The sequence below is a fragment of the Ambystoma mexicanum genome, chromosome 8 (assembly GCF_040938575.1).
Source record: "Ambystoma mexicanum isolate Mex_15411 chromosome 8, UKY_AmexF1_1, whole genome shotgun sequence".
Taxonomy (NCBI): Eukaryota; Metazoa; Chordata; class Amphibia; order Caudata; family Ambystomatidae; genus Ambystoma; species Ambystoma mexicanum.
Genome location: NC_090929.1, coordinates 1,039,070,413 through 1,039,082,499, shown reverse-complemented (window position 1 = coordinate 1,039,082,499; position 12,087 = coordinate 1,039,070,413). Strand labels below are relative to the sequence as shown.

The 12,087-nt window shown below is 45.6% G+C and overlaps 1 protein-coding gene across 12 annotated transcripts in view; it reads left to right on the top strand.

Moving 5' to 3' along the window:
* KCNMA1 (potassium calcium-activated channel subfamily M alpha 1) overlaps window positions 1-12,087 on the top strand; it is a 1,925,602-nt gene that overhangs the window by 333,904 nt on the left and 1,579,611 nt on the right. The window lies entirely within an intron of this gene.

The window sequence follows — 12,087 nt, the reverse complement described above, 5'->3', positions numbered from 1 at the left end:
AGAGTAGTGATAACAACAACAATCTCTGGGATGTTACAGGCTTAAGCAGAAGTTGTAACAATACATTTAGTTTCTTTATTTTTTTCCTTACTTTTTTATTTGTTTTGTGTCATATGCAGCGCTAGCATATATCAGGGTATTTGTGAGACGAAGAGGCGTTAGGGGGTTACCAGTCATTTGGTCGAAAACCAAATGGTCGAATGACCATTTGATCAAAGTAAAATGGTCGAAAAAAAAGGTCGAATTTTTTTATTTTTTTATTTTTTATTTTATGGGGGGGTTCCCCCCAAACCCACTTCTTCTTTATTAAAAATATTTTTTAAGCAACCAAGACTTAAAAATATATATATAAATAAATAAATAAAAAACTTCGACTTTTTTTTTTCAACCATTTTGATTTGATCAAATGGTCATTCGACCATTTATTTTCGAACATTTGACCAGACGCCGCGTTAGGCGATGCAACACAATGCCCGGTCCGTGCTTTCTAGAGGTAGTACATGTAAGCTCCAGACATGCAGACAAAATATTTCTTGATTTGGGGTAATTAAGTGGCCCAGATACAATAGTGATTGTAACAAAAGGAATTTGGGTGAGCAGTTTGGGACACAGCCCTTTTCTTTCATATCCTCCAATATTTTAAGGAAAAAACTTTTGTTGAAGTGCAGTTAAGGTGAGTAAACTTAACGCAACAAAGCCCCTCGAAAGTCAGCACATTGGTAAACTCAGGCCCGGCTTAACTCTGCACTTTCCCGTTGATCTCTCCCATAATGTAATATCCCCACATAATTCCATTTTGTATGGCATCGTGAATTCCTTCTCTTATAATATATACATGTGCTCTTGGGTTTTGCAACAGGAATGTGCTGAGTTAGGCTGGTCCTGAGTTTCCCAATGCATTTTAAAACACTAACTGGCAACTAACCATGGCCATGACCTTCGACCGTGCCCACTGTATTTTTAAAATCACTCCCTGCACACAAGCCCTGCCCTTCATCCGTGCCAACTCTCTACTTTCTTTAACACAACGGCTTTCGGGCATGGCTACTCTTGATTTTTAACCTCCAATGTCACTGTAGCTGTAAAAGTATATATTTTTTAATATCTTTTTTCTATAACCGCGAATACATTACAATGAACTACATATATCCTCGGTTATAACCTTGGTTATTTGTAGTAATTATACCCGCGGTTATCTGGAAAAACTGTAAAAAGAAAAAAAAGACCCTCCGAAGTGCCCCATGATGTGTTCCTGCTCCCCCCACTTTCCTGATGGCCTCCTCGCTTCCCCAGGCCCTCTAGCATTCCCCCACAAGACTTGTTGTTTCTGTGATGCAGTTTCAGTTGAAATGTCGGGTAGCCGCGGTTATACCCCAGGTCATACCGGAGGGTATGTGAAAAATGCTTGAGCCTTGTGTTGCAAACTTGGTCCCTGGCCCCTCCTCCAACTCCCAAATGTCACTTGGTGTCCTCTTGCCTCACCCCACCTCTAACCTGATGGCATTTGCATGTTTTTGACATGCAAATAGATTTGTTCTGCATTTTATTTTTGAGAAGAGGGCACCCCTTCTCTGTCACATAATAAAAAAAGGAGTCGACAGAATAACCCTGAACCACAAAAGAATCGTGAGTCAACGCTACGGGCCCAAGTTGTTTCAAACCTGATCCAAATCTGTCCAGCGGTTTTGGCTGTGCGGTCGAGTAAATATTGACCTCTTTTGTTTGTGGGAAAATTAATTAGAGCAAAAGTTTTTTGTTTTTTTCTTAATAACATTTCTATTTTTTTAAGAATTTTTCCCTACCCATCCTGTCTGGGTGGGCCCAGACGTACACAATTGTCTACCAAAATGTTGGCCAACTCCGTCACACGAGTCAAACGTTATTAGCGATTCATTTATTTGATTTCCAAAGTAACTCTGACTCACCTTAAATATATATATATATATCTATATATGTGTATATATATATATATATACATATATATATAAGCTATATCCAAGCAGCGTGACACTGTGTGTAAATGCGAATGGGGATGTCCTAGGAAAGAGTAAGAGACAACCAGGAATAGGAGGTAGTGGGAAAGAAAGTAGAAAAGGTAGGTTGTTCTTGAGGAAAAGAGAATTCAGGGGTGACAGACAGAGAGACATAAGGAGGGGTATGGGTGGCATTGGGGAGATGGGGAGAGTACATACTGTTCCTTCACAGTGCTGGATGACCCAGGCTCCATATGTTACTGGTGGCTTAACCTGCTTAAAGATTTGACAATGGTGTGTGCATTTGTGGTCCTTGATCTGCCCAGAACCAGTTGAAAGATCACTTGAAGGTCATCCGCTCTGTAGATAATGTATAAGGCACTGGTGGGTCCATATCTGCCAGATGAAGATTGACAGATCACTTAGGAGTTATCTACTCTGTAGATAATGTGTAGGTCACTAGTGGGACATGGTCCCCCTAGAGCCTGTTGACAGATCACTTGCTGGTTATCCACTCTGCAGATAATGTGTAGGCACGGGTGGGTCCATATTTGCCGGATGAAGGTTGACAGATCACTTAGGAGTTATCTACTGTGTAGATAATGTGTAGGGCACTAGTGGGACATGGTCCCCCTAGAGCCTGTTGACAGATCATGTGCGGGTTATCCACTCTGCAGATAATGTGTAGGCACGGGTGGGTCCATATTTGCTGGATGAAGGCTGACAGATCACTTAGGAGTTATCTACTGTGTAGATAATGTGTAGGGCACTAGTGGGACATGGTCCCCCTAGAGCCTGTTGACAGATCACTTGCTGGTTATCCACTCTGCAGATAATGTGTAGGCACGGGTGGGTCCATATTTGCCGGATGAAGGTTGACAGATCACTTAGGAGTTATCTACTGTGTAGATAATGTGTAGGGCACTAGTGGGACATGGTCCCCCTAGAGCCTGTTGACAGATCATGTGCGGGTTATCCACTCTGCAGATAATGTGTAGGCACGGGTGGGTCCATATTTGCCGGATGAAGGTTGACAGATCACTTAGGAGTTATCTACTGTGTAGATTATGTGTAGGGCACTAGTGGGACATGGTCCCCCTAGAGCCTGTTGACAGATCACTTGCTGGTTATCCACTCTGCAGATAATGTATAAGGCACTGGTGGGTCCATATCTGCCAGATGAAGATTGACAGATCACTTAGGAGTTATCTACTGTGTAGATAATGTGTAGGGCACTAGTGGGACATGGTCCCCCTAGAGCCTGTTGACAGATCACTTGCTGGTTATCCACTCTGCAGATAATGTGTAGGCACGGGTGGGTCCATATTTGCCGGATGAGGGTTGACAGATCACTTAGGAGTTATCTACTGTGTAGATAATGTGTAGGGCACTAGTGGGACATGGTCCCCCTAGAGCCTGTTGACAGATCACTTGCTGGTTATCCACTCTGCAGATAATGTGTAGGCACGGGTGGGTCCATATTTGCCGGATGAGGGTTGACAGATCACTTAGGAGTTATCTACTGTGTAGATAATGTGTAGGGCACTAGTGGGACATGGTCCCCCTAGAGCCTGTTGACAGATCACTTGCTGGTTATCCACTCTGCAGATAATGTGTAGGCACGGGTGGGTCCATATTTGCCGGATGAAGGTTGACAGATCACTTAGGAGTTATCTACTGTGTAGATAATGTGTAGGGCACTAGTGGGACATGTTCCCCCTAGAGCCTGTTGACAGATCACTTGCTGGTTATCCACTCTGCAGATAATGTGTAGGCACGGGTGGGTCCATATTTGCCGGATGAAGGTTGACAGATCACTTAGGAGTTATCTACTGTGTAGATAATGTGTAGGGCACTAGTGGGACATGGTCCCCCTAGAGCCTGTTGACAGATCACTTGCTGGTTATCCACTCTGCAGATAATGTGTAAGTCACTGCTGAGGCCAGGACTGCTGAAAGCCCGTTCACAGATCACTTGCCTTTTATCCACTCTGAAGATAATGAGTAGCGCGTGCTTGTGAGAGGAAAGGAGCACTGAGGTGGAAGCTGTTAGTGCTTTTGGAGTGCTATCTTAAGCCTTTTTTCGCGCTCCCGCCCCCTGGCGTTCGGCCGTCTCTCAGGCACCCTCTCCCTTGGTCGCCAAGGTAATGGCCACTGATTGATGTTGTTCATTACCGTCGCTCAGACTGGTCTCATCCCAGCCTCCCTAGGGGTTCTGTACTATGAAATCTCCTTGGTAGTCCTGGGAGGGTTTTGCCTGTTTTGGCGCTGCGTCTGTTTTACTGCCCTATACTCCCAGCATTCATTGCGCCTCCCTCCGCGTTACATTACACCACATCACCCACATTTCCTAACGTGTGAGCGTGCGCTGTGACTTTGGCGAATTCATTTTTGTAAACGGAAATGTTTTAAAACAAAATAGTCCCTAGCATTGTCTCTTCAGCCTTTTTCAAGTTTTGGCACATAGGTGTCACTTTAGCAACACCCAGTGGAGTGAATACTAATGGGACGAATAGCAATTCCAAATGAGTCTGCATAAACAGCCGGCTTAGTGGTATCAAGAATGTACTTGAGCCGTACCAAAGAGATGGTCCCAGGGTAATGACGCTTATTGGAAATGGCTGACTAATCTGGCCATTGCCCTGACGTCCCCTCTTTAAGGATGTCTAAAGGTAGTTCTCTGGGTTCAGGCTTCAAGTGCATCAAGCTGATGTGAGTACATCTTTACACATTAGCACTCTGGGAGGCGCTGTCAACCAATGAGAACTCACGGAACGTGGGCTGTATTCAATAAGGAAAGCCAGCGTTCCGAGCATTTTTATTGGTGACGGGCTCTTCCCTTCCCCCACTCCACCTTCACCATTTAGCACCTGTGTATTTTCCTACAAGGGTTAGGGTGACCAGACGTCCCGGTTTTCCCGGGACAGTCCGGGGAAATCGCCCTCCGTCCCAGGGTCCCGATAGTTTTTTTATTTTGCAAACCCCGTCTGTGGTTTACAATGGTGGGTGCCCACGGTCACTGTTTGCGCCGGGACCCGATTTTGAAATCCCGAAATCGGGTCCTGGGGCAACTCTAATTGTGCGAATGGGGGCGTGAAAAGCATTTCACGCCCCGATTTCCTCCCCCTTCCCGTCCCCGGCCACTTTCCTCCAATGAGAGGGGTGTGCTTGTGAGCACACCCCCTCCGAGCCCCTGCAACAGGCCATAGACATAGAAGTAGGACTGTCCTACTTTTATGTCTATGGCCTGTCCGGGTTTTTTGTGTGAAAAATCTGTTCACCCTAACAAGGGTGCTAATGAGACCTTTTTTCAAAAATGAAACAAAATGAAGCTTACCTTTGTGGTGCTGCTCAGCGCTGGCAATGCTGCTCTTCGGGAAGTCCTTTGTCCATGTTGATGACATCCTAGTCATCAACATGGAAAATGGCGGCAACGGCAACGTCTCCACTTCACACTGACCATTTACTTGGGCGGCAGGCTGTTTCCGATAGGTGCGGCCCGCTGCCTCAGTTCATATCGCCTCAATATGGATCCAGGCGGTGGAACACCCATCAAAACTACCCGCAAGTGAATCTTTCATCATGGATGCTGCTAACAAGCACATCTACTTAAAAGGAACCATTGTGTGATGTGCGCTGCCCCTTATCCAATGTAGACGCGAGCATTGATGATGCCCCCCACACCGGCATCATCACAGTCACAAGGAAGCTACTTGCTGCCCGCACATAATGTAAATCCCACACTGCAGATCCAGACATGTTCCGTTGTGACATTGCCAGTCGCCTGCAGAATAAGCATCGGGACCCCTAGGTGGCTATGCCCGGCCTCCACAACTGCAGAGGACACTACAGTAGGCTCCTCGGGGATGAGAATAGTTGATAAGATTGACAGGTCCGCAATCAGAAAGGCCCCAGCCCAACTGGGAAGATATCTGCATGCATGTCCTAAGTTAAGGGAGCACAATAGAGAGCCTGGCACCTTCATTATTGTATTGCATTGTAGTCGACATTTATGTAGCGCCTTTTCCCATTTGTATCGCCTTAAAGCGCTTTGCGGTGGGAAAGAGATATGGAAAACTTAAGATGTGTGTGCATTTAGCTGAGATGAGGGTGGTCATTTTTTTATTTATTTAACATGTATAAAGCGCTCACACAGCAGGCATCGAGGCGCTGTTACAGGATTTGTTTTTCTTAGTTGCGTAATTGTGTTTTTTTTTTTTGTTGTTGTCTTAGTTACGTATTTATAACGCGCTTAAACACCCAGAGGTTTCTAAGCGCGGACCCGGGGATCGAACCTGTTGTTGCTTCGTGTCGTCTTGCTTCCAAGACGCGCACGCTGCCGCTGAGCTATCCTCCTGGGACAACGGGTCATGACAGAGCGCTAGTGCAGGAGACTCGATGTGTACCCAGCTTGACCGAATTCCTCATAGGTTGCCGCTGTATTCCAATGGCAGAGGTGTTGATGCAAGTCTGGTGGTTCGGTGCGAAAGGTTATGGGACCAGTAGACCGAATCTGTCATAGCCATAGCTGCATTCTAGAGTGTGTGGATGGAACCCGTGACTGTGGCAGATGTCCACCGTAGTGGTGTGTTTATACATACCTTAAACTCGGAAGGGGCTTATTCTTGATGTCGGTGTATTGCAGTAACCACCATTGCAAAATGTTAATACTAACAGATAAACGTTCATTTCAAGACGTGGTGCCATCTGCCTGGCAGAGGTCTGCATGGTACACAGGTCTTTTACGCCAACCAATCCAAAGCGATAGCAAGTTAAAAAAGTAACAATGAGGAAAAAACCGTCTGAAAAGTCTTGCAGAAGAGAAACTTTTTTCCAGGGCCACTTATGCCCCTTGTCCCCCAGGACGGAGGGTTTTCACACTAGCATGTTCACTGAAAAGCAGGGGTTGGTCCTAAAAATTAAACTGGGGGGACTCATCCTCAAATGCAATGGGATGTGACGTTGCCAGAAATTAGCATATCAAGGTGAAATATGCACATTTCACTAAACTGGCTTTGCATAACCACACAAATTGCACAGGACGAATGGCATTTGCCTTTCATAAAAACAACACACACACAAAACCTAATAGCGTTTTTGAAAACGTTAAAAGGTGTGCATGTTTTAAACTCCAAGAACGAATACAAATGTTTCCCTGGGACTTGCAGTACCGAAATGGGACCTTTTACCTTCAGTTGTTTATGATTTTTCATCAGGTTATATAGTGCAGTGGTGAAGTGTCTGGCCTGCAAACCTGAGGACTGTGGTTTGATCCCCATGGTTGGTTTTAACGCATAAATTCAAAGAGGACATTCAATGTTTCTCATTTTAGCTGGGGGGGACTGAATGGGGACGTACCGGGTCTGGGTCCCGCGAAAGGGAATTACCGGGCCCTCCAAGGTCAGAATGTCCTGGTAATGTCCTGGTAAATCCCCTTTTGGGACCCGGACCTGCGTTTGGGGGTAGCCATGCCCTTATTAAGGTCATGGCTACCTCCAAACGTGTAATGAGGCCCATTGATTCTAAGCAAATCACTTTGAAGATGACGTTTATCGGTCAAAGGAAAGCATCTCTCAAAGATGCCGAACAATCACTGATGCACTTCGCCCTGGGGGGTGCTTGCCAGTGTCTGGTACATGCTTTGCAGTGAAAGTTCTTAAGCTCAAAAGACGGGTCACTTCAACGTGATGAGAAGTAAAAAAAGGGGCATATATGTGTTTTGCTCCACACCACAAAAGGGGGCTCCATTTCCAATGTGGTGGATTGAAAATCCGTCGCTTTTACACTGGCTACAATGACTGTATGCAAAATGTGCAGTGTCTTAGCTTTGCACTAGAAATCCAGATGTGGAAAGCTGGCTGAAAAGCTGCCAGGCACCACGGCAATGGTTTTCCACTGACAGAAATCTGGTGGAAAAAACACTGGCCTGCCTCACAATGTGCACCGCCAGATTTTCCAGATTTTCTGGTGGTTTCCCTGTGTAAAGCAGACCGGTGCAAACTTCAGATGCAGTCATTTCTGCAAGTGGAAAACCAGTAGATTTGTAATCTGCCTTTCCAAATGAGGCCCCAGAAAGTCATGGGAGCCGCCAGTCCCTGGCTTGAACCCCCCCACACACCCCCAGCTTTGAGGCAGAAGGCATCATCACCCTGCTGTGACACCCAGCCTGTGGCCCAATTTCTCAAGCAGTGTAGTTACCCACGTTTAAACAATCATTAACGTCAGACCAACAGCAACATTGCAGAAGCAGAGAACACAACCCTCCCCAGGAAATGTCAATAGACCCTCTATGGTGAAGTTAAAGGCTCACCTGCTGGGCTCTGCTTTTAGATGGCCTATGACTCCAATGATTAGCATCTTTGTGCAACTAAATATCCTCTGAATTACAATGAAAGATGGTTACACACAAAGGCAACGTAGCTATTGAGCCACCAGAGCTCAGAGGAGCGGGGGTGGCGGGGGGGGGGGGTCAACAGCACAATGGGTTTAATGGCCCCACTGACTACCAGCTTTCAAAAGTGTCATTAAGCCCCCCCACACCCTCAAAATGTTGGGACTGGCTCTCCCCCCTGCGGAAATTCTTTACAGAGAGAGGAGTGCCCCTCACACTAGGGTGTCCAGATAAAAAAAAACCTAGACAGGTCGTAGAAATAGAAGTAGGGCTAAAGTAAATACAAATTAAACTTTAGTCCCACTTTTATTTCGCTGGCCTGCTGCGGTGGAGGGGATGAGCTCACAGGCACACTCCTCACATTAGAGCAGAGTGCTTGGGAGGGGAAGGGGGAGGAAATGGGGGCATGAAACTCATTTCACGCCCCCATTCGCGCAGGAAGAGTTGCAACGGACCCAATTTTAAGGACTTCTAAATCGGGTCCTGGCAAACACCAGGACCATAGCCACACACCCTTGGAAACCCGGGACAGGGTTTATAACATCAAAAAACTCCTGGGACCCCTGGACAGAGGGTGATTTCCCCTCGAAAACCGGGATGTCTGATCACCCTACCTCTCTCGTCATGGCTCTTGTTGGTAGAGAGCCATCCACATCGTTTTGCGACTTGCACCTTTATGCCTCCATTACAAAATAGTTCCTGGGTACAGTTTTTCAGACATTTCATTGCTCTAACATGCAGGCGAGGCAGAACTATGTCACAGGGACACCGCCATCTGAAATGCCATGGATCTGTTACAGCTGCTCAGTAATGGACACCTTCAGCGCTCCACGGAGGTCCTCTTAATAAAGCTGTGGTGAGTACCAGAGATTCACAGGGGATTTCAGCCACTCACAAGGACACCTGGGCCTCGTACTCTGTAGCAACGCTACCAAGTGCCACTCGTGGAGCTCTGGGGTCCAGCGCCCCCGCATTTCAGAACTCCAAGAGCCATTGCGGCCAAACACCCGCCTCTGCTGCTGAGCACAATCCCGAGTCCCTATTGGGTCCCTGCCTTTCGCTCATTACGTTAGAAGCTGGGAAAGAGTTTCCTCTGAGCATCATCCCAAAATGGAAGGGGCTGGGGATAGGCCATCCTCAGGGGTGGACTGGCCTATAGGGAACTCTGGAGATTTCCCGGTAGGCCTCCGCTCCCTGGGCCTAGTTTGTGTGGTAACCTATCTTATTTCGAAATGTTCTCCTAGGAAAAGGGTTGGGCTTTCTGAAAATGTGTAATATGGGGCCTCTTTGAAAATGATTTGCAGCGCCTATTTTGGTTCCCAGTCCACCACTAGCCATAATCCCACAATCGCTTTTCCCAAATAGGGATATTGCTGTTTACCCGCAAGGAATTTTCCCTAGTGTTTTTGCAGTGGGACCGTCTCATGTGACGGGCCAGCACAGTGCCTATTCCTCATTTCATTATGTCACCTTTCACCTTTCATGTGCGTATTCGAAGGACACATCGCCTCTTTCCTGCCTCCCTCTTAGGGCGCTAGGCGGGGTAAATATTGAATTCATTAAATGGACGTTGTGCTAGATGGGAGGTTAATGTGGTGACCAGCCACGATGTAAGACTGTGTAGTCAAGGTGGCAGTAAAGTGTTCTGTGTGAGTAATATACCCACATCTAGCATAGACAGTCATTTGCACGCATCCAACATAGGCAGTCTCACCCCCCTCATCCCCCCCATACACCCCATCCCTCAACTCAGAAGTAGTGATCCTCAGCAAGGTCAACTGCAAGGTCAACTCAACCTATTATCTAATTTAAGATATTGATGGTACTGAGAGTTTATTTCTTGGAGTACACATCTATATACTATATTAATTTCACAACATTAATATGATGCTATACGTGGGTGTGAACAGCGATAGCAGGGAAGGGGGAAGGGGAGGAGGTTTATCATACACACTTTCCTTATTATAATTATTTTTTTTTCAACTGACATACTCGGGATTCGAACCCGTGTTAGCGTCTCTTGCTTCCAAGACGAGCGTTGCCACTGAGCTACACTACCCACTCCAACGCATTGTTCAATTTACATCCAATTAAAAGGAAATTAAAATTGCATCCCTGATGACTTCCCAAATTGAAGTGCCCTTCTGTTTGCCCCCTTGAGCATTTGACAAATGAATTAGATCTTTAATGTGGTGCCAGGGAGCTTCACCTGCTTGGGAGCTGCTGCCACCGTCCTCTTTTAGTCTTTCTCCAAGCCTGCGTCTAGGAGCTCTAATTGAAAGTTTGAGATGAAAGCAGATGTTCATTGCTCTGCATGTTCACCAGGGCTTCCAGCTTCCTGTCCCACTTTGCACACGCTGTTGCATCTTTGGAGAGAAGCAGAAGGCAAGAAGCGGGGAGTGTCATAGCAAGCTCAGGCAGTCGTGCGCATGGTCTTCTTGGCTGCTGTGCGCTAAAGGGTGTCTTTCTTCAGTCTGAACCCTTCAACATTAGCCTGCGTCGCATCTAGATGGAATTGTGAATATTGGCATGACCACCATAGATAGAATTGTAAATATTAGCATGTCCACACTTAGATAGAATTGTAAATATTAGCATGTCCACACTTAGATAGAATTGTAAATATTAGCAGGTCCACACTTAGATAGAATTGTGAACATTAGCCTGCGTCACATCTAGATAGATTTGTGAATGTTGGCATGTCCACACTTAGATAGAATTGTAAATATTAGCAGGTCCACACTTAGATAGAATTGTGAACATTAGCCTGCGTCGCATCTAGATGGAATTGTGAATATTGGCATGACCACACTTATATAGAATTGTAAATATTAGCATGTCCACACTTAGATAGAATTGTAAATATTAGCAGGTCCACACTTAGATAGAATTGGGAACATTAGCCTGCGTCGCATGTAGATAGATTTGGGAATGTTGGCATGTCAACACTTAGATAGAATTGTAAATATTAGCAGGTCCACACTTAGATAGAATTTGTAAATATTAGCATGTCCACACTTAGATAGAATTGTGAACATTAGCCTGCGTCGCATCTAGATGCAATTGTGAATATTGGCATGTCCACACTTAGATAGAAATTGTAAATATTAGCATGTCCACACTTAGAATTGTCAATATTAGCATGTCCACACTTAGATATAATTTGTAAATATTAGCATGTCCACACTTAGATAGAATTATAAATATTAGCATGTCCACACTTAGATAGAATTGTGAACATTAGCCTGCGTCCCATCTAGATGGAATTGTGAATATTGGCATGTCCACACTTAGATAGAAATTGTAAATATTAGCATGTCCACACTTAGATAGAATTGTGAACATTGGACTGCGTCGCATCCAGATAGGAATTTGATTGAAGGATAGCTTGCCCTCGCCGAGATGAAACCTGAATGTTAGCATGTGCCACACTTAGAACTGTGAACACCAGCCTGCGCCACATCTAGATAAGATTGTGAATGTTAACATGCCCACACCTAGATAGAATTCTGAACATTGGCCTGCGCCGCTTCTAGATAGGATTGTGAAGGCCAACAAGTGCCACACTTAGACAAAACTGTGAATGTTAGCATGCTAAAGGTCAGGTAACCCACTAACCAATATAACCTCAAACTCTGCATACTTATCGCACTCAAAAACTCACACAGCCATCTCTCGCAACACAAGCCGCACGCACTTTACAACACTGTAACAACACATAAGC